The sequence below is a fragment of the Cygnus atratus genome, chromosome Z (genome assembly GCF_013377495.2).
Source record: "Cygnus atratus isolate AKBS03 ecotype Queensland, Australia chromosome Z, CAtr_DNAZoo_HiC_assembly, whole genome shotgun sequence".
In the NCBI taxonomy this organism is placed as follows: domain Eukaryota; kingdom Metazoa; phylum Chordata; class Aves; order Anseriformes; family Anatidae; genus Cygnus; species Cygnus atratus.
In genome coordinates, this window is record NC_066396.1 from 57,870,551 (window position 1) to 57,897,273 (window position 26,723).

The window sequence follows — 26,723 nt, forward strand, 5'->3', positions numbered from 1 at the left end:
AATGTCAATGAGGATAATTGCTAGGGACCTGTGGCTGGAGGGGATGGGCACAGAGAAGTTGTATTGGTATCTTCCCGTCTGTTGGCTCTGTCCAGCAGCAGGTTCCCTTTCTCCCTGTGTCTTGGCATCTTTGCTTTGCTGATGCCAACTACCAGGGCTGCCTTCTGACAGTGCCTTTTGTAAAGAAAAGGAAGTACAATTAAACAAAGAAACAAACAACTCTAGAATGCAGATTATATTATTAAGAATAATATATGCTATTGATATTATACAGTTTGATAATTTCAGTGAATTTTCTCCCACTCCATTCTCCATCTAGCTAAATTCCAGACCATCTGGTATTATGAATATCTCTACTGTTAAACTTTACAGGGATCTCTAAACACCAAAGAAGAGTTGAGCAATGATGGAATTGGTCTGGATCCCTTCTACTCTGCGTAAAGGCTTGCTGTACCTAACATGTCTATATGCAGTATGTAAATTTTGAGCTAAAGCACCTCTTCTAGGGCTGAAAGAGCAACTCATTTCATCAAGCATTGGTTCTGCAGCCATTCTTTGGAGACTTCCAGCTCCTGTTAACCAGTGCCATACGTAGTGGGTTTCTTGATGTGGAACAGATCACTGAGTGCACCACATTTGTTTCACATAAAACTTTAGAACATGATTGGTTATGTCTTTCATCACTATCATCTTACAATGCATGTTTATTTGTTTTATGGAGTTGAAAGGCTCTGTGTGTCCTTACCAATAATCTTGAATCATTCAGGCCACTTGTTTTGGGTTGTTTGAAATACTTTGTAAGCAGCTGCAGGTACAAACGAGAGGGCTAAAAGAAAAAAAAATCAAAACAATAGTGAGTCCATTAAACACTGTTAATGACATGCATCATTTTTTCATGAGAACAAAGCAAACATTGGGAAAGAGTAGAGACAGGGAAGATGAAAGCAGGAGGAACATTTTCAGCATGTTAGGAAAATGATTGAAGAAGATTCAATAAATTTCTTTGCTGCTCTGCTTCACTCCCTGTTTGGACGGTTGAAGGAAAAAATATTTCTTGGTCCCTTCTGAAAAGAGTCAGATGTTGTCCTTTTGCAGATTTTCTGTATTTTTTGTAATGTCATGATTTGCATTAAAATCTTTTTGGGAGACACAAAGTAGCAGAAAAAAAACAGCTGTCAGAGAAAATCATTTAGGAAAAAGGAGAGAGAACAGCAAATGCATTAACATGCCTTTCACCTGTATGCTTGTACTCCTTTTTTTTTTTTTTTTTTTTCCCTGCTTTTCTTCTTACACCTGCTTCACATGGTTTGTCTTTCACTTAGTTCTGCCACGATGATTCATGATCACCCTATACACGTTTTTTTCAGGATCTTAGTGACAATAAGTGTCTCACATGCAAATGGTACTTTAGAATACTGCCCCAAAAGCTGAGTCAGACCTGTGAACTAGAGAGGTCATTCTTCTGAACTTTGTGTTACGTGGCTCTTGGAGCTGAAAGGGTGAGGGGAGAATTCTTTCAGAGAATGAACTGCGCTGTGATTATGGAACTGATTAAGCTTTAGTGACCTCTCCACTGTCTTGCTAGGGAGCCATGGTCTGGCATTGCTAAACAGTATGAGGTCTAGACAGCATACAATTCTCCAAATCTGAAAAAAAAACACAGTAACTACAGTATCTAAATGAAGTATAGTAGGATACATTAATATATATAAAATATTCTGTGCAATTTCTCTGTACTACTCCAAATCAGAAAATTAAGGAAAGGAAGAGACTGAAGACAGAATGAAAGGAAGGTCTGTGTGACTTTGTAATGTTGTGCAGTCCATCAACACCATTAAGAGGCTTTTACATTAGAACCATTCAAAATCCAGTCTGAAAAAAGCTGTCATGAAATTTTGCCATGTGCTGTTTCCCATGTACTATGCCCTTTAGAAATCAGAACATATAGATTAGCACAAAGGATTGAGGTTGTCCCAAATGAAGTTTTTTTTCTTTTTTTTTTTTTTTCTTTTTCTCTTTGTAATAACAGAATAAATGTTTCAGGAGTTTTGTGCCAAATCTAGGCATGGGCATGGGATATAACTGAAGGTAGTTGTAAACTAGACCAGAGACCTGCAGAAGAACCTACCATTTAGTGTCTGGTGACTGCTTTGTGGCTACATTGGTGCTGTAGTGTGCCTGAAGATCACTAAGAGTTATAACCTGTCCTTAAACAAAAAGAGAGAAGTTTTTTGGTGTGTTGGGAATAATTTTGCATACAGTTCTTTCCCCAGTGCTCAAATATTCTTTTACAGAAACAGGATGGCTTCTTAGCCATATTACTTAAGACGTGCTAGGGTTTTACCCAGTGCAAATCAGGATGGTTCAAGAAAGTCATCTGTTGCACTCCTGTACTTTGTGTAGTTAATTAATTAGCTGTGCCATCTGTATGTATAGTGTTTTTTTTTAAAGTGCTTTCCAGAAGCATGTGACTTATCATGTCTTTTGAAAACCTGCAGATATTGCCATGTGCTAGCAATTTAACCTAACATTTGCAAGTTGATGGTTTAACAGTTAAATTACTAGTGTGATAATTGCACTACGGGGTCCTAGAATGTAAAAGTAACTTAGCTACAGCTAAGTCCTTTTGCTAACACGAAGAGGACATCTGGCTGAATGTAGTTAGTCTATATTAATTCCAGATATTTACTTTTTTAAAATTTGTGCTTTCTGTAGAGGTCCACATGTGTTTCTTGACCCCATCTACATAAAATTATGTGTTCTCTGAAGATGTTTCATGTCTGATTTTGGAAGGTCTGGAACAACCTATAACTGGATAGTAGAGAGTGCTGATCCCCTAGTAGAAAAAGACAGAATATTCTACTGAGACCTTTTAGTCAGCTATGACATTGCACGTCAAAGGATAATGCATTTTGGTGGTAGGTGAACTGATAAATAACCTGTGCCAAATTATTATGAGGTTTTTAGAATTAGCTGACAATATTAAGGCCCTTAGGTAAGATGTTATAGAAGTGAGATGATCTGTGCTTGTTAGAAAGCTGGTAATAGTAAATGGATTAAAAAAATATGGTGAATCATTCCATAGAAATTCCATCATGATTAATGTAGAAGAATTTAACATATTTGTCCTTTGAAATTATTAATGACTTAAGATTGTGAAGATTGGTATAAAGTCGCAGTATTTTAGGTCCTTAACAGGATCATATGGGGGAAAGAAAGTGGCCTTTTTTACTGAACACATATCCATTTTATTTGAAAAAGTGTAACTATTACAAAACTTATTAAAACAATCGGATCATTCGCCTGATTGCTAATGTTTTTATTAGGAATGCCTATGATCAGAGCATCTAAACTGCATTATGATTAATGAGGAGAGGCAAATAAATATTTTTGACGTGTAGGTTCCTTTACTAAACCTGCTTTTGTATTAAAATACCCATTGCAAACTTCTTACAGGACAATTTAATGTGGTGCTATTATAAATGAGTTGAATGTGCTCTGTGTTAAAAGTGGAACCTGGAACAGAGCCAATATTACCTCATGCCTACTGTGTCATGCCTTTTTAGAGGGAGTCTGTCTTGTTCAGGCATACAGTCTTCATAGCCTCACTGAAAATATTTGTTACGGTTTTCTCTCTAGTGTGAGATTGGAATTAGACATATGAGAACAGGCTTTATTGTTCAGACTTGCCTCCAGAAAGGAAAGGTACTCATAACCATTAATTTTTTCTCCTTCCAGAAGAAAAACTTGTAAAGTTCCCATGCTGTGACTGTGAGGCTTACTATTTTACACCTCACCTCCTAATTCTCTGACACAGAGATTGACTGTAACACATTCCCAGCACAGCTCCACAATATCTCTCTGGCTTTGGACTGTTTTTGTAGAGAAAGGTGCCATGTTACTGCACTGCAGCCAGGCCTGGATCTCTTAGAAAGAAATCCAAGCTCAAAAAATTTTCACTGAAGGTACATTCCGAAGGCATTGTGGTGACGGTGTGGTTGCTGTCCATCAATTTTTCTGTCTGGACTGAAGGCATACCAGCTGTGTAACTGTGTGTATATGCATGCCTGTCCTGTGGCTGTAGAATCCCACATACTTTTCCTGCAGCTTTTTTACCTGGCCAAATGCTTGGATTCTTGTGCATCAATGTTCAGGAAAGTTGGAAAACCTTGACAAGAAGGAAATAAAAAAGAACTTAAAAAGAGAATAAGTCCAACTGTCTCTCGAAAAGAGCTTTAAAACATACTTTGGAGTTTTTTACTCTTGAGAACCAAAAATGTGATGGATTGTCTGCAGGCATAAGGGTGTATCATTTGTGAGTAAAAAGAGATGCAAGCAAGTTTGTGGACTTGCTGCAGTACAGTAAGAAAAGTAATAATTTCAGATTGTAATGAAAATTAAGTAAGTCTCCACCCCACACCCCAACTGCATAGGTAAATTCATTGTGAGACCAGTCAAAGTAGGGTAAATAGTTCCTTTACGTTTCTATTCAGTTTTACCTACCTATGCAGATTTTCCTATTGCTTCCTACCTACAGAGAAAGGAAACTGATAATGAACTCAGTGAGTATCTTTAACCATAGGAAAGGAGTTATTGAACCAGAATGTGGAGATGGGTTCTTCCCACAGAACAATCTGAATTAGCTTTCAGAATATCAGAATTGCAGTGGTCCAATCACACTTGATTCCTTCTCAGTTCTGATGGTCTTGTGAAGGCTTATGTTCTTTGGTCCATATTTTGTTAAATTCTATCCACTCTATTTGTGAAGACCTGGATGTTTCTTGCATTGATATGTCGGTGGGACATAGGAAACAGGACTGAAAAGTACTCTCTGGGTCATCAAGTACAGACTTTTGCTATCACATCCATGCACATCATATAACCCTGTTCATCAAACTGTATTTTAAAAATAGGCTTATTTACCCTCATGCATCTGTTGGATAACTGTTCTGGAATGCTGTTCCAAATTTGACCCTTCTGAAGGTCAGAGAGAATGACCTGGAGATTCTGTTCTTTTATCTAATATGAAACTATAACTACACAGAAAATCACTTCTAGGGTATTTATGTTTCTACTTAAGATTTGCTATTTTTTTTTTGTTTCTTTTTGAATAAATTTTGCAAATTTAATGGTTTTCTAAACTTCTGAGAATTCTGACACTTTTTTTTTTTTTTCCTAACATGGAGCTAATAGTGCCTTTTTTTTTTCCCCCTCTGTTGACCTATGATTCACTGATACACCTTCCCTCATAGCAATTTAAAGCACTGCCAACAAAAGATGTTTTGCCATGTGTTGAATCTGTCAAGCTTTTAACTAGTTTCTCCTCAGGTGTCCATTGAAGATGAAGCAGGTTTTGAACAAATGTGTCTCGGGGACTGTTTGTTAGCTAATTTTTCATCTGAGTTTCCAGCTGCACCAGCAACCTGACTAAGGAAAAAGGAAGGTGATTTTCAAGACAAATCCTCTCTGAAATAGAATAAGCAATGCAGTGTTTGCTATTTGTCTTTTGAGATATATTACTTTAACCAATTACCTTCATCTGTTGCTTTGTTATCTCTACATTTAAGTCAGCAGCAATACACAATTTGACTGAAAATACAAGTGCACATCTTTAAAGTGCATTTTTCTAGTATTTCCTAGAAATTAACGCCAAGACTTCAATTTCTGCCATAGGGGTTTTCTAAATGTGAAAAAATCTTGGGACAAAGGTTATCCATAAAAAGTTGGCAGTGTCTAGTAAACTTGTAAGTAGTTATGTTTCATTATGAGATAATAAAGCTAATCAAATAATTTGTGTTTCAAATGAGTGTGTATGGAAGTAAAATGGGTAAGGTCATATTTGGGCTTTCCTTGCTAATGCCTCTAGATAATGTTCTTTCTGTGTTAAATCAACATTTTCTTACACTACTGTTAGACTGACTAAATAATCCCTGTAAATCATCCACATAAGACTAAAATCCAGGGAAGGCTTGATGCTAGGAGTTAAAGTTACAAATGTTAAAATGTTTGTCATTCTGCTTGGCTGTAGGCACTGCTTGCAGTATCCTACCTGTGACTTATATGGATCCTGTTGTATGTGGGTTTTCTGTTTTACTTTGGAAGATGGAGGTCTTCAGAGGTTTTTTCGTTTTGCTGTTTAGTTTGATTGAACATTGCTGAATAGTATAGTCAATTCATTTGGCCTTTTAGTTCTTTGATATCAGAATTCTGAGAGATCTATCTGCTTTACCAAAAGTGAGGGTGTTTTTTTCTTTTTCTTTTTCATTTAAATGTTTGAGTGGTGTTACGTAGCAGGTTGAGCCATGTAAGCATTCAATGTAAGCTTGCAGATGGCTACTAAACAGCAGAACTATGATCAGTAATCTGTTTTGATATGCCATTTTCATCATTTTTATTAAATTCTTATTGTAGGTTAAACTATCGTAGATTAGTTCCCATTGTTTCTTTAAATTTATATCCATATTACCATTATATTGTTTAGTAACCACCGTACACCTTAAAGACCTAACCACCTGCATTCTGTGATGTTATTCAAGATGTTTTCTTCATGTTTATATACTTTCACCAAAGTCCAGGTTCTCAAAATAACAATCTCTCTCTCTTCCTAGAACAGAATTTGGGCATGCAGGACATTTTTCATGGCTGTTTCTCAAGCTGTACCCATTCTGTACTGTTTGTCTGGATGATCCATCTCCGTGATTTTCTACAGCACATCTTATAAAGGCTAGAATTCAACTTTGAAAGCAAACACTTATTTACTTACTTTTCAGAGGTGCTAGAAGGTAACTTTTCTTAATGTTTTGACTTTAATAAACTGCATGCTTCTTGTTCTCATGAGTTTTGCCTTCTTTTTCAGTAAAAATACAAGTAAGATTTCAGCATTAGGTATCAGACATCCCTTTGTACCTTTGAAACTAAATTATAAAAAGAGAACAAAACCAGTTTCGGGGATGCTGTATCACAGAGCTGTTAAGAAATTCTTTTTCACTAGAGAACTGTGATCGTGAAGCAACAGTTTTGCTTTCCGAGGTAGTTTAAAACCAGAGTTTACATGAATCTAGCTTTTTAGTGAGTGGGATACAGTATTGGATTGTATTATTATGTACACAGAAAATGAAGCACACTTCATTCTAGATAAATAATGAAAATTAGCAGAAAGAAATAAAAATTTAGAATTAAGATATATATTCAAAGCTAAACATGTGCGTCTGCTTCTGCTAGACAGAGAAATATATTCTTTTGTCAGCTATCCAACCAATGATTTTCTAATTATTTGTAGTCTTGTGAATGGCTGAGTTTATGGTTCAGAATGTCCTAAGTTAAAACAACAACAACAAAAACCACATATGTCTTACAGGACACTTGTCTCAAGTAATGATTGCAATAAACTCTTTCCAACTTTAAAGTATATAGAACGGAATTCCAATGAAGAGTTAATAATTTCTTGTATCATCTTAAAGGGTAATGTCAACATTATAATTAATTCAGTAAGATAATATTTGTAATAAACTTTTGTGGCAAACAGTAAAATATAAGGTCAATTCTCTTATATGGAAAATTTGTACTTTAGCGTTTTCTTTGGGTTAGGAGATGTCAGGAATAGGTGGTAAATTGTATATTCCCATTATTGATTTTACATATGTAGTGTGCTGTATAGTACCTAATTCTTCTCTCTCTCATGTATTTGATGGAAATGAGGCTCTTTACTGTTCTTACCATGAACATAAACTTCCTGACATAAAATTCAGAGAAACTGCTAGTTTACAGTTCCAATCCACTTTGCTGTTTGTAAAGAGTTCAAGTTGAAATGGATATACTTCTCAAGACAGAAACTGTCACCTTGAGGCAATGCAAATTGATATAGTAAATGTGGTAAGGTGTTGTACATGAAGTAGATACTCCTTATGCAATAAATGTTCCTTGAACAGTAGTGGCTTTCATTTTTTGCGGTGTAATGGTTAATACACATGGCTAACTAATTCTTTTTCTTTGCAACTTTTGGCATCTTTGTTATCCTCCTTTAAAAAGAGAGATTTTGAAAGGTGAAATTTTGGATACAAATTGATGTTCCTGCTGTATGGATTGCAAAGATGATGGGGAAGATATAAAAGGATTAAAGTTAAAATGGAGTAAATACCTGAAAACAAAGAAGGCTGGGAAAAATGCAGAAAACTTTAAAGGTTAAGCTAAGAGGTAATCCCAAAAGCTAAACAGGCTTATAGTCCCTTTTTCATTACTATATGTAAAGAATGTCATACAGATGGGCTTTAATTGTGCATGTTGGTGCATGAGCTCCCAGAAGGAAGGATGAATAAACTACCCTTTTTTGTTGTACTCGTTGTTATTTAGAGTGAAGTCATAGGAAATTTTATTTTCATAGCTTTTTGACCTCTGTATTGGGTGTAGGTGGCTTTGGTTTTGGTAGTGAAAAAGAAGAAGTTTGGGCTGGGTGAGTCTTTTTTTTTTTTTTTTTTTTTTTCCTTTGTTTCTCACAGTCCAACTCTGTTTCAACTGGCAATACAATAAATTACTTTTCCCCAAGTTATATCTGTTTTGCCTGTGGTGGTAACTGGTAAGAGATCTCCCAGTCTTTATCTAAACCCACAAGCTTTTTGATCTTTTTTTTCTCCCACCATCCTGTTGAGGAGGGGGAATGAGAGAGCAGCTGGGTGGTTGTGTGATGGCCAGCCAAGATCAACCCACCATGACTTCCTTTATGGGCTTTTGCAGTATGACTTGTTTTAACTGGCTGGCAGTAATCTACTGTCTTCCTATACATCAACAGATATCATAAATATGAAGGGCTATATTTATAGATTTCAGAGATTTTTATTAAATATTTAAATGTTCACATGCTTTTTGTGACAAGAATTGTAATCAAAATAGAAAAAGAACACTACAAGTCTGTCTGAATTTGTCTCTGCCTGAAACTAGGGGAACTGCGATAATATTTTAACTGCAGAAACACATTCATTCTCTTTAAATAAAACTATTAAAATTCCTTTTCTGTGAGCATTGTTTTCCATAATTTATAAGACACTTATTCCATGTTATATTAGTGAAGATCTGCTGTCCTTTGCTTTGTTTCTATATATTTTCTGTGCTCTCCCTGATGTATTCCACAGGCTTACAGACAATGGACAGGAATTGCTTGGCTCACTTCATGCTATACCACTCCTGACAGCATCCTTCTTCAGTAATGCTTTGACCTTAAATATCCTTTATGAATAGTTCCTAGCACTTCAAAAGTTTATTTTTACTGGCACTGGGAAATAATCTTTTAAACTGTCATTAAGTAAATCAGCACCAGTGACTCCTTGGGATGGGTCAGATGTGGGCACAGGCTGAAACTCTCCATGGGAATTCTGTATGCAGAATTTAATGATCCCATATAGCTGTTGGAAAGAATATCACTTCTGTATGTCTTAATTCCCTTCCCCTTCCCCTTCCCCTTCCCCTTCCCCTTCCCCTTCCCCTTCCCCTTCCCCTTCCCCTTCCCCTTCCCCTTCCCCTTCCCCTTCCCCTTCCCCTTCCCCTTCCCCTTCCCCTTCCCCTTCCCCTTCCCCTTCCCCTTCCCCTTTCCCTTCCCCTCCTCTCCCCCCTTTTTTTTTTTAAAGTGTGAATAACCTTTAAGTCATTTGTTTTTACCATTTAAACACTCTGTCCAGATGCTGAAAAACAATTTCATATTTAGTGACTCATGACAATGGCTATTAACTTTATATCTGATCATAAAACTGGCTTAGCAAACAAGTGAAAATGAGTTTTGGGGTAGCTGTTTAGTCCTTAGTGGCTATCTGTCCAAATCACGGAGCAACAATACCAGACAACTTCTGTCAGTCTGTGCTCAGGAGAGGTCCAGATCAAGAATAGCAGGGGTGTTACAGGTCAGGACTGAAATGCATTGGCAGAGCTCTGCAGGGAAGCTTGTGTAGCATCTGCTAGTGCTATGTCTGGCATTCTAACCGCTGCTATCAATTCCTTACTTGAACAAACACGGTAGATACTCACCCCAAACCTCAGAAAACCTTCTCTATCAATCCACCGAAGAGAACCTTAAATTCAACAGGAAAGTTAAAGATACAGATTTCAGTTACAGAAACAAAACTGCTTATTTTATAAGAGAGGAGAGGAGGAAAAAAAAAACCTGTGGATTGACCACTGTGTGTAGCTGGTGCAGTTGCAGCTTTTCCTCACTATTAACAGAACATTTAATTTAAAAAGTGAGACTAGGAGCATAGCTGTAAAAATGCAGGTAAGTTTTGCATCTTCATTGGTGCTTACAAGAATAACACTTGCAAATGGATGTTTAGATAGTTTGTCTGATATACAGTGTGCAAATTGGACTCTTTTTTCAGATATAGTATTTATTTTAAAATTAATTAAAAGATTACTGCATTCAGCTCTGGAGCCCCCAGCAGAAGAAGGACATGGATCTATTAGAGTGAGTCCAAAAGAGGGCCATGTAGATGATCAAAGGGCTGGAGCACCTTTCTTATGAAGAGAGGCTGAGAGAGCTGGGGTTGTTCAGCCTGGAGAAGAGAAGGTTCCAGGGTGACCTTATAGTGGCCTTTCACTACCTAAAGGGGGCCAACAGGAAAGCTGGGGAGGGACTTTTTGTCAGGGAGTAATTACAAGGGAGTAATCAATTTAAACTAAAAGAGGGTGGGTTTAGATTAGACATTAGGAATAAATTCTTCACACAGAGGATGCTAAGGAACAGGTTGCCCAGAGAGGTTGTGGATGCCCCATACCTGGCAGTGTTCAAGGCCAGTTTGGACGGGGCTTTGAGCAACCTGGTCTAGTGGGAGGTGTCCCTATGTATGGCAGGATGTCTGGAATCATATGACCTTTAAGGTGCCTTCCATCCCAAAGAATTTTATGATTTTATGAAATATGTGAAAGGATTTGAGACAGTACTATGTACTAGAGTAAGAGGTTCAAAAAAGGGATTGTATTCATAGATGAGGAAAACGGTAGTACTATTTCAGCAAAATACACATCTTAGTTACTAAAAACTATTTTGGAAGTGAAAGAAATGGAAATAGAAGTGTCTCTATCTTTCTTCCACCTCTTGTTGTAAACTGCAGCAAGAGTATTCTGAGCTCTGTTCTATTTTTTGAATAGTGACCAATATCTAAAATATGAAAGGAACATTTAAGGTTGCATTAGTTTAATAAGACAACTAATTTTTAACTGACTTTTATGGTTTTATGTAATGTGTATTTGTGTCTTCATATCAGTCAGTCACTGAAAACTGAAGTTTACTTAAGGTATCTTATGGAGATTTATGTTTTCTCACAGTCATATGAGGGATGCATGTTTATCTTTCATGTTATCTTTCATGCTTTTCAGACAAAACTCAATGATTAAATTGAGTAGGATACAGTTCTTATTATCTTACGTTTTCCCTTTGAAGGATGTGAGAGAAAATAATGAATACATTTGTACTAGTGTTTGTGTCTATTATTTCTAGACATGGGGCTTTGTTGTAACTGAAATGATCCTTTCTGACTCAATATTAATTCTAGCTCTCTGGTACAGTAAGGTCCACTTTCAGATGCATCCTCATGGCAGTACTGTCTGGTAGCATGCATGGAAGTAATAGTTATAAATATAGGCACTGCATCAGACTTGTGGGTTTATGAAAACCATTTATGAAGGGCCTTGTTGCTGCCTCACTATAACAAACCTTCTGCTTAGAAAACATTCTGTGTTAAGAAGAACAGTCCATGTAAACAGTAGGATATATATACTCTTCTGGATAACCTAGGAATTTCTGTGGGAATACCAGTGGAGGGGATAGCTTTGCTGTGGTGTTGCTTCAAAGAAAATGGACTGGTGACCCCAAAGACAGTGGACCACAAGGTGGGAAAATATGCAGAGGCACAAAACCAAATATAAAATTGTCTGGATCTTGAAACTGCTTTGACTGTTACCAGTAGTTACTGAAATTTATGGGATGGGTCATGTCATACCTTGTACGTTGTTGCAATTCCCTGTGTTTTTCACTGTGAACTGTTCTTGGGATATTACAAGTTGGTATGTATTAAGAAAGAAATGGCAAATACTGCCATGGAAGGTGCTGATACTGAAAAAAGTTGCTGAGATTTTTGCCATGTGTATGTATGGTAAGAAGGTATGTTAGGAAAACAAGCAAGGTGGATCTCAAATTTAACTCAAATTTCCAATGAAATTGGAAGCTTTTTATCTGGAGATACTTTTCCGTTTATCATAGGACAAGTTTTTAAACTTTCATCTTTCTTCCAGTACTGTCTGTGCCTGTAAACAAATAAGAATGAAGTGTAGGTGACAATGGATGGATGTGCTGGAATGACTCAGTGTAGTCCAAGATGGCAATACAGGTCCCTGTGTTTATGTATGTCGGTAGGTTAAGAAGTTTATGCAATTTAAGGAAAGAAAAACTACACAGAGCTGTGGATAAGGAAAAGGAAAAAGTGAGAATGTGGACTCTGTGTTGTACACAGGTTAAACTGGAGGAAAATCTGAGGGCGATAGTAGATTATTTCATCAAATAACAGTAAAAAGCAAACAAAAGTCTAGGTTGCTTAAATAGCACTATAAAATATAACAAAGGGAACACTAGTTTCATGAACCTGCATTTGGAATTTTTCACGTTTTGCCATGTGCTCTAATATAATGAAAGGGTTATAGAAATGTGGAAAAATAACAGAGCACAATGAAATTAATACAAGGACTTGAGGAACTGTGTGTGTTTATGTGTAGAAGTATTATACACACACACATATAGCTATATGTTCCAGAAGTACACATGCATTTCTCTGAGAAACAACGATTACAAAGGTACCTCCAGGATGTACAGGATACAGGTTCTGAAATTGTAATAGGCAGTTTTTCCAAGGGCTTGGAAAAAGGCCACGCAAGTTTAAATTAAGGATGTCAGACAACAAAAAGATTGAATTCCTTAGTTCTATCCTTGTGTTACGCAGAATAAAATACCAAGGGCAATATTATAAACAGCTAGTACCAAGAAACTACAGACACTGCGTAATAAGTTATTAAACAAAGTAATAGAACTTTCTTAAATCTGTTGGAAGTTTATGGTCAACTCTGATAATCTGCAGAATGATTAAATTTTTGGAAGCAACTGATGTTAAAGATAAAGCTAAACTTTGATAAAAATAATTATATAAATGAATGTTCTCCTGTAGTTATCTTTACATATGTTGTATGACAAAAATGTAAACTCAGCCAATTTGACAGGTCTCACATATAACTAACAATTCTTCGATCTTTCAGCAAACTTGTGCACTTTTCTAGAAAGATATTTAAGAAGAATTAATGTATTTATGTTGATGAGTTTGCTTAAATAATCATTGACAAAAATTCTTATCAGAATTTTCAGGACACTTATAAAAGTAAATTAAGAATATATAAAACAGGGCAATCAGTAGCTTTCAAAGATCCGGTTGCCCAGGGCCTCATCCAACCAGGGTGGTGTCCCTGCCCATGGGATCACTGCCCAACCCAGTGGTGTTGGAACAAGATGATCTTTAAGGTTCCTTCCAACCTGAGCCAGTCTATGATTCTCTCTACTACTAAAAGTCTTGCTACATACTTCTGCTAACAATTCTGATGTGTTTGAATAGAATGGAAGAGCCTTTGCCTCAATCCTCATGCAGAATTCTCTCAAGTCTAGGAGGTTCATTCTTTGAACCCTAGAGAAAGTGTTGTATGTGTTAGAAGGCTCTCCCCTCTGGAGACCATATGGAAAGTAATGTAGCGAGGTAGGGGTTGGTCTCTTCTCCCACATGCCTGGTGACAGGATGAGGGGGAATGGGCTAAAGTTGCGCCAGGGGAGGTTTAGGTTGGATATTAGGAAGAACTTCTTTACTGAAAGGGTTGTTAGGCATTGGAATGGGCTGCCCAGGGAAGTGGTCGAGTCACCATCCCTGGAGGTCTTTAGATTTTAGATGTTTAGATTTAGAGCTTAGTGATATGGTTTAGTGGAGGACTTGTTAGTGTTAGGTCAGAGGTTGGACTCGGTGATCTTGGAGGTCTCTTCCAACCTAGATGATTCTGTGATTCCATGATTAGGAAGTGCATAAAAAAGGAGGTAGGTCTTTTTCTTACCTGAGAATAAGCCAAAATTGTTAAGTCAGAAGTCTAGTAGGACTGTGGTTTCAATTTGTGCATATCAGCTTTCGATGTTATTCTCTAGAAGCATGAGAATGACAGCTCTTAGGCCTAGAGGAGTTACTCCTCTCTTTTTTTATTGCATAACAATTCTGTAGTTAGTTTTGTCCCACATATGTTGCATATTCTTACTATTCTGAGTTGCAAAGACCTGAGCCATGCCTTTCGGCATGTGTGTTTCCTTTTGAAGGAAGCCTGGTACAACTCTGAATGTGTAAGAGTTGAAAAAAGTAAAAAGATTAAACACAACATGGAAATGTCATTCTTACCTTACAATTCAGTCTAGGAACTTAAAACCAAAGCAAAACAATGCAACCCCTTTAAATAATGGGCTGTTTTGTTTTTGCATTGCATACTGTATGCGTGATTTCTTATTTCTGAGTTTTCTTTCATTTGGAAAGCATTGGAAAAAGAGAGCAAATATTTTTAGGGAATTATTTACTGATATGATATTATCTGCAGATTTTCTGTCAGCTGGTTTAATAAGGATTTAGTCCCACCCCTCTGTTTCTTTCTTTCTTTCTTTCTTTTTTTTTTTTTTTTTGAAAATACATATCTACTCTGTAGACTGTAATGGTTTCAGAAACAAAACTCATTATGGTTTATCAGCTGTGTATGTATATTAGGCACTTCTAAAAGTGACTGAAACAGCTCTTTTACAGTAATAAAAAGATCTCAAATCTAATGAGTACATACAAAAGAAAAGATTGGTACGCATTCAAGTGGCAGTAAAACATTATTTTCTGCTGCTTAGAATAAGACCTTTGGTATTTTAATCTACCATTGATTTATTCACAGTCACTAATCTCAAAAGTCTGGCTGTTATTTACAGTTTCAGAGCTATGTCACTATTCACTTTGAACTTTTTGTTAACCTTTGTGTTATACGAATCCAGAATATTAATTTACTTTAACATAGAGGCACTAAAGTTTTCAATGTGTTTTGTTGAAGAATATCTCTAAGCCACGCTTTAAGTAAATTAATGGTAGATACTGAACAGAATTGGTCTGTCTTCAGGTGTCATTAATGGGAATGGGGCTGAAAGCCTTTCAAAAAACAGTCTTTGTAACTTTGTTGACCTGAGTGGTATGTAAATCAGCGTGCAAACAGACTGTACAGGTTCCTTTGGAGCTTTTTTGGGAGGGAAAAACCCTAAAGTTATTAATAAGTGCTAACTTTTTATAATTTTAAACCTTGGAATTTCTGATATAACAGCACATAGTATAAACTGGCCATGAATTAATCTTAGAGAACAGTTTCTAACCATAGGAGATAGAATTAAATAGAAGGTTTCTGATTGTGAGCAATACCAGAAGCAAGCATCAAGTGATCTTTCTGGTGAAACCTGATCGGTTTATGAATTACATATCATGCAGTGTTTTGTAATTGCAAAGCAGTGGGTTTGATGACTTAGAGTTCCCCTCCACTTCTAAGCAAATAATTTGCATTAGAGGGGCAAAGTGTAGGCCATTACTTTGGTTTACAAAGATAATCAATTACCATGTCCTTCCATCTGTACCTTTGACACCTTCTCTTTCAAAAAAAAACCAACCAAACAAACAAAAACAAAAACAAAAACAAAACAAACAGAAGTGGACAGAAAGATATATTTGCATCTTCAATTTTAGAAATCCATTCTTACATTGAGAATAAAAATATAAATTTTAACTCCTAAATCAGAATGTATCATTGGATCAGAATGAAACTTGCGAACTCACAGCCTCTTCCAGCAGAAAAAAAAAATATACAAAAGCTGTGAGAAACAGAAACAGTAGGCTAGTAGTGTAATTAGATAAATGTTAACTGCAAAACCTCTGAAATCTTTGTGTGAAATAAAACAAAGAAATTTGAATCTGGATATGACATCTGGTACATCAGGACTTTGAGATTACAAGAGGAAATGGGAAAAGACATGTGGGTGTAGGCCTAAATTATTTGTGTATTACGGTTGCATCTATACAGATGACAATGTGCCATCACTGTTCTCTGGCACTGGCACACTTTCATCTGTGGTATTAAATAATCAGAATGCTTCTTGGCATGAATATGGCTTGTGCCAAACAAAGACGTCTCCAGTGTCCTCCTGGGTATGATTTGGCCATCAAAATAGTCTCAATTGCTAGAATAGCTGAGGCTGTTCTGCTTTGGCACACTCCTTCTGGCACAGAGCTTTAATATCATCCCAGACGGCTTTGTGCCATACCCCAGGCCATTCCAGATGCACCTTTGGCATCATGCAAACCTCACTCTTAGGAAGTGCTGTGAAGTAATCTTCTGATTTTTCACAGTTGGACAGCAAAAAACAGTCTTGGTATTAGGGAGGCCAGGATGTGACCACTTTCTTTGTAGTCTGCAATAAATTGGTTGACAAATAAAGGGGTTTCAGCTCTGGCCAGCTCACCATTCATCCCTCACCACCTATGCCAAGATTGACTTGCTACCTCTGCCAAGACCAATGATCAGACACTTCCACGCACTAAAGCATATGCAGGCTATATACAGTGCTGATGTATGATTAAAAATAAAAACGTCTGCCGCAACTGTCATTTTTGAGCAGCTGAACACATATGCTTGCCCTGTTCTGAAGTGCTTGGGATACTCAGCTGGGAGACCTTCCCTGACTCCTTCATGGAGCGTGATTTTAAGATATCCCTCCTCCAAGGTACCATGACAGTGCTGGATGTGTGGTCATAGGACCTGACAGAGGGCCTGTCCTTGATTCTGCTTTTATCACTAATGTCATGTTACTCTAGTGACACATTTTGGCCTGGAAGCCTCAACTGATGAGTGAAAATTAGGTTCTTTACTCACAATGTAAGGGGGTTTGGAATAGCCAGCACTATGAAGTGTGACTTACGAGAGGAAGACACTATTAACAGGTTGTCAAACAAGTCTCCCTTGTCCACTTTTACATAAATGCCAGCATCAGCTTGGGAAAACTTCTTCTAGAAATCATCCATGTCACACAGTAATGTGTCCTCTCCGGACTACAAAGGGAGGTTTTCTTCCTATTAGAGAGGCTAGCTAAGGAGGCCTGAGAAGACAAGGCATCTACTCAGCAGAAGTGGCAGCAACAACGCCTTGACAAAGTTAATTTTTTGACATACAGTGGCAGCAGCTGCAAGGCAGCATTTGGCACTATGTACCCAACAGACGTGACAAATCTTGATGGGACTTGGCATGGGACAGATTACTAAATAGATGTGGGGTAAACTGATGTGTGGCTTTTTGAGAGAAATTGAGGGGAGATTGACATGTGGTGCTGAAGAGAGGTGTGTCTGAGTACAAAGACTGTGGTATGTTTATTCTAGGTTGTGTTCCAACTAAGATATTTGTTTTGAGTGAGAGAAAGTTCACTAGAATATATATGGTCTGTTCCACATTAGTGGGTCTTAGTGACCAGAGACCATTCCTTGGTACCTTTATTTTACAGCTATAATTTATGGTTTCCATATCCTTCTGTCTTAGAAGCCAGAGTCACTGCTGCGTTATACATAAGTGATGCACTGGGCTGTGTTGTTGTGTGTGTTTCTGGTAGAAGAGCTTACCTGTGTAGGCTGTGCAGATTGCACCAAACTGTGGATACCATTATGGCATTGGGATGCTGGTGTCAAGCCTGTACCTTGGTACCTACCACTTGAAGATCTCATGTGAGTCTTCATTGTTTAACTTGGCTGTACTTTGCCTTATTATGTAGGAGAAATAGATGGCAGGGAACCAGGAACTGAGGCCCAAGCCAAGCTCTTCCACAAATGCTACATGGATTAATGTATTGCTGTGAGCTCAGAGCAAGAACTAAGGACTTTATTAGACTTTTTTGTTTGTTTGTTTGTTTGTTTATTCATTTGTTTTGTTTTACAGAATATGTTGCAGGGATTACACAGGAGTGTGTGACAGATAAGTCAGAAGTGGGTTGTATGCCGAAGGGCATGTGGTGATGAGGTATACAGAATCACAGTTGACTGTTACACTTTGGGATAGTCCTGCTGAAGTAAAGTACAGATGCAACCCAAAAGAGCTCAGAAACATTGCCTCCATGTGGAAAAAACAAACAAACAAACAAAACCCTTAAAAAAACAAAACCCAGCATTTCCATCATGTGTGCTTTCTTGTTCTCTATGTAGATTTAGTTTGATTGTCCTGAGTGAATCAAACACCCCTCCACATTTTCTGTTTCATTAGTAAAATAGAACAAATAGAACAATTTGCAAATACTTTTTTTTTTTTTTTTAAAGTGCACACTCTACCTCTTTAATTTCTTTAAAAACAACAAAAGTTTTTAGGGGATTGAGACAAGGATGTTTTCTTTTCTCTTACTTAGTCCTGTTTGTAATAATGCTTGGATATAAAGAATTTAACAGCATTGGTGAATAATATTTTAGGCACTAGTTCTTTAAAGAAATGCCAATGAATAACATAAATAAGCCACACATGGAAATGAATGTGAATACTAATGGCATTAAGTCTAAAGTAATGTCAAAAGGTAATGTTTGATGATTAAAAGTTAACATAATTATCTTTTTCTCTGAGTTGAATTTTTATAATAACCTTTGTGTAAAAACATTAGTACTTGGTATTCTAACACAGAGCTGCATAAAGGATATTTTTTTCTGTAGTTTATTTTTCATGATGCTAACGTTTTCTGGGAACCAAATGCAGCAAGTTAGTATGATAGGACTTGTTTTTCTATTTTCAGTGAAATATCTTTCTCTGACCTTGTATTTGGATGAAAAATAGAAAATACTGAAGGCCACATAGGTTACTTTTTTTTTTTTAATGGTAAAAATCATAGAATCATAGAATCATTTAGCTTGGAAAAGACCTCTAAGATCACCAAGTCCAACTGTAAATTAGAAATAATGGAGTATTTAGCATTTAAAAACAAAAAACACTCATTAGAGTTTTGATGATGGTTCTCCCACAGATTTAGAATGTAACCATATAACCACAACTTGCAATGCAGCATGATAATGTTCAAGGCCAGGTTGGATGGGGCTTGGAGCAACTTGGTCTAGTGGAAGGTGTCCTTGCATGGCGGTTGGAATAGGTGGTCTTTAAGGTCTCTTCCAACCCAAACCATTTGATTATTCTATGATCATGCTAGAAATCCCTAGTTTAGTACCAGTTCAGTCAAATACCATAATGATACACTAGTTTAGCCCAGGTACAGCACTATTATGATACTAATTATTTTTTAGCAGGTTAGTTATCTTGGGATGGAAGACTAGTCATACTTTTCATCTCTTAAATTACTTTGTTCAGTTTTGGTTTGACTAGTTCTAATGCATTGCTGTATCCTTAATATTGTTGTTTCCCTCTTTTCCTATCCATAATTTGGGTTTAACTCCAATCACCACATCAGGAAAACACTCAGGTCTAGAGATTTTTAAAGACTTGTACAGATCATATATGGTCTGTCTCTGTCCTTTGAGAATTCTTGAAAACATCAAATGTCCTTTAGACAATGTTTCTGTTGACCTGTAGAGATTCTTCAAAAAAAATCTCATTTGATATATTTCTCTCCATATACATTTTTGGAAATTTTGTACCTGTCTGTTGCTAGGTTCTATTGACTTTGTCACATGTCCTCATGAATACATTTAATGATTTGGTTTTGTTTTCCCTGAGTGAGGGGCTTAATTTTTAAGACCCTTTATCGTTAAATATGAAGTATAAAATGAATTATTAACTTTTACAAGATACTCCAACTGAGGGTAGGTAGTGCTGTATATTTCTCTGTGAGCTTATTTTTTTCTCAGTAGGTAATACTTACTGAATAAGCTCAGTTAATACTGGAACTTCCCATATTTGAAGTAACCTGTTTAATTTGGATCTTCAGTGATTAAGAAAACACTGAAGTTTGCCATAAACAACCTAAATTGCATGGATCTCTTAATGAGTGATTTTTTTTTTTTTAATTGTGACTTTATTTAGACAAAGTGATAGCTGAACTAAAGCAGGAGTATTATTAGACTTCTTTAATAATAAAAAAAACTGGTTTTATAGGTAATACAACTATAAATAATATCAGTGCTTAGACTAGACAATAGTTAAATAATTAGTTTAAAGAACAGAGACATAACAATGTTTGGCCTTCGCTATTCATGAGGAAATGGTTGGCGACCTGCTAAGGAGCTTGGATGTGCGCAAGTCAATGGGGCCGGATGGGATGCACCCGGGGGTACTGAAAGAACTGGCGGAGGAGCTGGCCGAGCCGCTTTCCATCATTTATTGGCAGTCCTGGCTATCGGGGGAGGTCCCAGTTGACTGGCGGCTAGCCAATGTGATGCCCATCTATAAGAAGGGCCGGAGGGCAGACCCGGGGAACTATAGGCCTGTCAGTTTGACCTCAGTGCCAGGAAAGCTCATGGAGCAGATTATCTTGAGGGTCATCACGCGGCACTTGCAGGGCAAGCAGGCGATCAGGCCCAGTCAGCATGGGTTTATGAAAGGCAGGTCCTGCTTGACGAACCTGATCTCCTTCTATGACAAAGTGACGCGCTTGGTGGATGAGGGAAGGGCTGTGGATGTGGTTTACCTTGACCTCAGTAAGGCTTTTGACACCGTTCCCCACAACATTCTCCTCAAGAAAGTGGCTGCTCGGGGCTTGGACTGGCGTACGCTTCGCTGGGTTAGAAACTGGCTGGATAGCCGGGCCCAGAGAGTTGTGGTGAATGGAGTCAAATCTGGTTGGAGGCTGGTCACAAGTGGTGTCTCCCAGGGCTCGGTACTGGGGCCGGTCCTCTTTAATATCTTTATCGATGATGTGGATGAGGGCGTCCAGTGCACCCTCAGTAAGTTTGCAGATGACACCAAGCTAAGTGCGTGTGTCGATCTGCTCGAGGGCAGGAAGTCTCTGCAGGAGGACCTGGATAGGCTGGAGCGATGGGCTGAGGTCAACTGTATGAAGTTCAACAAGGCCAAGTGCCGGGTCCTGCACCTGGGGCGCAACAACCCCAAGCAGAGCTACAGGCTGGGAGATGAGTGGCTGGAAAGCTGCCTGGCCGAGAAGGACCTGGGAGTATTGGTTGATAGTCGGCTGAATATGAGCCAGCAGTGTGCTCAGGTGGCCAAGAAGGCCAACAGCATCCTGGCCTGTATAAGAAGCAGTGTGGCCAGCAGGTCTAGGGAAGTGATTGTGCCCCTGTACTCGGCTCTGGTGAGGCCGCACCTTGAGTACTGTGTTCAGTTTTGGGCCCCTTGCTACAGGAAGGACATGGACGTGCTCGAGCGAGTCCAGAGAAGGGCGACCAAGCTGGTGAGGGGTCTGGAGAACAAGTCTTACGAGGAGCGGCTGAGGGAGCTGGGCTTGTTCAGCCTGGAGAAGAGGAGGCTCAGGGGAGACCTTATCACTCTCTACAGTTACCTTAAAGGAGGCTGTAGTGAGGTGGGGGTTGGTCTGTTCTCCCATGTGCCTGGTGACAGGATGAGGGGGAATGGGCGAAAGTTGCGACAGGGGAGTTTTAGGTTGGATGTTAGGAAGTACTTCTTTACCGAAAGGGTTATTAAGCATTGGAACGGGCTGCCCAGGGAGGTGGTGGAGTCACCATCACTGGAGGTCTTTAAAAGACGTTTAGATGTAGAGCTTAGCGATATGGTTTAGTGGAGTACTTAGTGTTAGGTCGGAGGTTGGACTAGGTGATCTTGAGGTCTCTTCCAACCTAGAAATCTGTGTCTGTGTCTGTGTCTGGCATGAAAGAGCAGCAATGGGGTTAGGGTGATTAAGTGTTGGCATTCCTAATATATTAAAAGTTAGGGAATGGGCAGAATTCTTTAAATATTTTGTAGGTGGAATTATTTTTTATTTTTCTGAGAAAATAATTTAATGAGTTTTACATATGCATATACACGTATAAATCTAGCAAATTATTTTATTGTAAGACCTATATGTTGCTTACCTAACATCCATGTTTATTCCAAGTAAAATTATACTTTTTAGAGGACTAGTTATTACACCTAACTGTTCCTCAGAAGTTGGTTCTTTTTTCATCAATGTATTCCAAATTCTGTTCTGAAAGAACAAAGGCATTTAACTCACTGGATTTATACAAACATAAATGAATTCCAGCACAGGAGATACAAACTAAATCTGCAAACTGTTCTAAAAGATAATTAAATGAAAAATGTGCCTAATGAATTTGTTGATGTCACTAATTTAGGAGACGCTGCAAGTAGGATGAATGAGGATGGAATCGTTCTCCTGCAAGCAGAAAGATGTGATGGAATTGAAAACTACTGTGACAAACTGGGGGAATAGCTCTTCCCTCAAGGGGTTTAGAAGCCTGATCTATCAGGAAAGGTTGAATCACTTGGTGGCATTTAGCTTATAGAGATGTAGGTTGGGAGATATGTGATGACAGTCTTAAAATACTGCAAAGGCCACGGCGTTAATACTGTGTTCTTCATTTAAATTGGATTGAAAGCATCACTATAAGAATCACCCATCAGCCTTTTTTTTTTTTTCTTTTTTTTTTTTTTCCTAACAGTAAAATAATCTTTAAGGACAGTTCAGATAAAAAGACGTCATAATGTTGAATTGATACCCTGAATTGATACCTTGAATTTAAAAGATACCCTGAATTGGAACAGTCATGTTGTCTGTGATTCTGTGTGGAATATTCCCTGATGCAAATGGAGATGATTTATCTTCCCCTCTCATTATACGAGAAGTGAACAGCCAGTAGTGAAATTCTGTCATACTTGCATTCTTCATACCTTTTATGGCTTGTCAGCCATATTGCTGTTTCTTTTGGTATTCTTATGTTTGCTGCAGTAAGAAGCTCTATGGAGGAAGTATATGGAAGCATTCCTTTTGGCTGATATCATCAATTACTTTTGGGATTTTTGAAAGCATGCCCAGAGGTGTAATGAACACGTTTTGTACACTTAGAAATAAATTTCTGTATCATCTTGAGAACTGTATTGTCACCTACAGGTACTTTTTTTTTTTTTTGTCAGTGTAAATTTTTCTCTTTCAAAAACTGTGAATATTAAGAGCTATAGAGCAGCCAAGAATACAAAAGCATATGCTATGCTATTTATATCATAAAAATGTTGTAAGTCAATTGGATCTTAGGGTACATATTGTTACGAACTTCATACTAAATTATATTTACTCCTGAAACAACTGTACAGACCTAAGTGAGCTTTAGGAATGATATAAGAACTTATTCTTGTTAAAGTTGCATGGAAGATAATGTCAAGTTAACGTAGTCTTTGAGATAGTTGTCTGGTTTGATTGCCTTGGAAATGTCTGGTGTGATGCACCTACGTATTTAGTTTTCCTGTTTTTTGTTTATTGACAGTACTGTGGGAGGGTTGCTCTAGGGTAAAACACCAGATGTGCTGAATTTCTGTTACTTGCTACTTGCCATCGTGAAAATGGATATCCTTTTGTTCAGTGTGTGAATATTGTCACCTCAACTTGACACGTCTGCTCTTTTACTGCAGTCATTTTGTTACCCGTCACGAGTGGGATTTTTCCCACTTTTTTGTCTTCAACATCCATATGTATATCATAGGGTAGGGATGGCATTCTCTTTGATATTCTCCAGACTGTTCTCTTGGAACATCTTGGACTTCATTGGGACCATCCAACCTCAGAGATGATCACGGGGAATTAAACTAAAAAAAACAAAAGACAAACAAAAAAACAAAAAAACAAAAAAACCACCACCAACAAAGCAAAGAAAACTCTTGAACTTCAGTGAGCCATTAGCAACTTCCGTAAATTAATTTGTGTTGTGGTTTAACCCAGCAGGCAGCTAAGAACCACACAGCTGTTCATTCACCCTCCCTCAGTAGAATGGGGGAGAGAATTGGAAAAAAAAGGGTAAAAAACTAGTAAGTTGATATAAAGACAGTTTAATAGGACAGAAAAGGAAGAGAATAATAATAGTAATAATAATCATAAAAAATATACAAAACTAGTGATGCATAATGGAATTTCTCACCACCTGCTGACTGACGCCCATCCCATCCCTGAGCAGCAGCAGCTGCCCCAACTCCTCCCCCTCCCCCCCCCCAGCCAACTGCCCCAGTTTTTTTGTTCAGCATGGGACATGGCACGGGACATCCCTTTGGTCAGTCTGGGTCAGTTGTCCTGGTTCTGTCCCCTCTCAGCTCCTTTTGCATCCCCAGCCTCCTCACTGGCAGGGCTGCATGAGAAGCTGAAAAGTCCTTGTCTCTGTGTAAGCACTGCTCTGCAACAACTGAAACATCAGTGTGTTATCAACATTATTTTCATCCTGATTCTGAAACACAGCACCATACCGGCTACTACTAAGAAAATTAACTCTATCCCAGGTGAAACCAGGACAATTTGCAATCTTAATGAATCCTAGCCATTTTAGTGTATCCTGCTTCTATTCCTGCTTCTATTCCCCATCTGTAACAGTAAATTTGGGTTATCAGTGTACTTGGAACCAGAGAGATATAAATAATTTCTAACATGGTAATATACTCCTCTAGCTGTGGAGGTACTTTGAAAAGCATGTAAAAATTGCCAGCTACTGTTAGTAGAGGCAAGCCATTACAGTGAGAAACTAATTCAAATAATGCTTCTCCTGGGCATGTCAGAAGATTTTTTTCTCTAGTATCTTCAGTTTGCATATTAGAATAAAGTGAATTCTCAGTAGTTCTCCACCAGTGTTGGATTGGTTCCCTCTTCCCTTAACATTGTCAACATGTTCTCATTATTATAACCTTGAATTTTAATAGTGTGCATAAGGTAAAATGCAAGAGCATGCCTGGCAGAAAAGTCTTTTCAATGTGTGTTCTAATAAAGTGAGTCTACCCTAGCACACTGCTAATGAATTTAGGGAAGAAAGACACATAAAGAAAAAAAAGGCAAAGCCATTATATAGACATACACTGTAACTGAGCAACAAGAGGCTAGGTGCTAATGCTGTCACAGTCCATAACAAAAGATATACCTAGCAATTATCAGGATTGCCAGCAGTGGGGAAACCAGATGCTTCTCTTCCAAGGTTAGCTGAAAATGTGAGTTGCAATGCCTAAAGTCTTTCATTGAGGCACTGGTTTCTGCTAGGCCTTTGTGCATACCCTCAGCCCCAGATAGCTGACAAGGGCTCTGCCCTGTGCTCCAGGCCCTGGGCGTGTGGCGAGTGAGCCCTGCCTCTGGCTGGGCGCCCACCAGCTGCTGACTCACTGCCACTGCTCTGCAGGGCCAGGGGAAAAAAGGGTGGGAAGGCTCATGGGTTGGGACAGAGACAGAGAGATCCCATAATATAACTGTCATGGGCAAAACAGACTCCACTTGGTGAAAATTAATGTAATTTATTGGCAATTCAAATACATCTGGGTAGTGGGAAACAGGAGGACAAACCTTAACACATTTCCTTCCCCCTTTCTCAGGGTCAACTCCTTTGTTCTGGGCACCCCTACCCATTCCCTCAAATGGCACAAGACTCTCCTCTCAGTGTATTTTGCCCTTTCTAAAATCCATTTCCCCGAGGTGTCACCATCTTGGTTGCACGGTCTGACGGTGCCCTGCAATGGCGCCACTGGAGCTGGTTGGAACTGGCCTTGCTTCCCTGCTGCCAGTGCCTTGCTGTTAGGCTGTTAGGGTAAGAAACATACCATTCTAGCTTGGATCTTCACGTCCCTGTTCCGCTTGTTCTTGTGTGTACAGCTGGCCAAGTGCAGCTAGCTCTTCCAGTGCAAGCAGGTTGCCCAAGGGTTTTCTTGGGAAAGGGTCTGCTTCTAAGAAAACCACCATCACAAAAACACTTGTTGATTTCTCAGGCAGCATAGACAGTGTGTCCTTTGATGTGCTGGAAGAGCCAAAGCTACTGGTGGAAGCAACACAGAAGTTATCTAAACACCTCCTGACAGTACCTTTCTAATGCTTCTACCAGTTTTTCAGCCCTCCAAAGGGAGGAGCCTTAGCCTTACATGTATTTATGCATACTATAAAAGCCAAAATATGTTATGTATTTTTGAGCATCATCTACTAGCATCTTACTTATTTTGAATTGGTCACATCTATGCAGATTACATAGACCTTTGTATCAACATGAAAAAGGAGACATCTATAACCTAACTCTCCAGACTTCATTTTTATTTTGGTATGCATATTAGCTAGGGACATACAGGTGGTTATGCTAACCTCCTCTGTGCTGTAACATCCTCTTCTCCAAGAGAAAATGTGTAGGCAAAAGTTAACAAGAGAACTTCAGCTTTTGTCCTGTATGTTAATCGCTTTTACAATGCTGAAGCTGGTCTGTAGATGTCTGTCCTTCTGATGTCACTGATGGTTTAAAAAAAAAAAAAAAAGTCCTTGGTCTTGGTCTTGGAGCTGCATCATCAACTTTTTCTAGAGATACCTGGGTGAGCAGCAGGCTTATCTGTACTGCAGTGCTGACAGGTACTGCTGCTGCATTATGTCACAGATTCTCTTTGTGATGGGAAACTTCCTCAGTGGCATACGGCTGCAGCAAATGTGCCAGTACTCCAGGTTCATGGAGCACCACATGTCCATAGGTTAACTGAATATTGTTGCCCTTGGATGGTGTGACACAACT

General features: G+C 38.3%; 2 long non-coding RNA genes across 2 annotated transcripts in view; one reads left to right on the forward strand and one right to left on the reverse strand.

Annotated features, from left to right (window-relative positions):
- The window catches only part of LOC126913645 (uncharacterized), a 47,450-nt gene extending 39,614 nt beyond the window's left edge, over positions 1-7,836 (forward strand). Inside the window, exon 4 of the long non-coding RNA XR_007709295.1 lies at positions 6,609-7,836. This is a non-coding gene — a long non-coding RNA (uncharacterized LOC126913645). The remainder of the gene's footprint in view (positions 1-6,608) is intronic.
- The window catches only part of LOC126913646 (uncharacterized), an 88,699-nt gene that overhangs the window by 5,642 nt on the left and 56,334 nt on the right, over positions 1-26,723 (reverse strand). The gene's annotated exons all lie outside the window — the stretch shown is intronic.